The sequence below is a fragment of the Charadrius vociferus genome, unplaced genomic scaffold (assembly GCF_000708025.1).
Source record: "Charadrius vociferus isolate BGI_N301 unplaced genomic scaffold, ASM70802v2 scaffold1158, whole genome shotgun sequence".
Taxonomy (NCBI): domain Eukaryota; kingdom Metazoa; phylum Chordata; class Aves; order Charadriiformes; family Charadriidae; genus Charadrius; species Charadrius vociferus.
Genome location: NW_009649701.1, coordinates 12,252 through 12,529, shown reverse-complemented (window position 1 = coordinate 12,529; position 278 = coordinate 12,252).

Below are 278 nucleotides of genomic sequence, written 5' to 3'. Positions count from 1 at the left end.
CCCCACACCGCCCCCCCCCCCCCTCCGGTGGGCTCTGGTGAGACTACGTATGTATCTGCGCTTGCAAAGCTTCTGTATTACCGCCTGTATTTCCTTCCAGAATCAATACAGCCGAACCTTTCCCACCCCGTGTGCTGTTGTCATTGCTGTCCTGGGGGGGGAATAATTTGGGGGGGTGTGCTTTGCTGCACCCCAGCTTGGCGCTCGCTCTTGGCCCGGGGAGGGGGGATGTCTTTTAGCCCCGCGGGCAGCGCTGGGGCTCAGCACCCTACGATGGA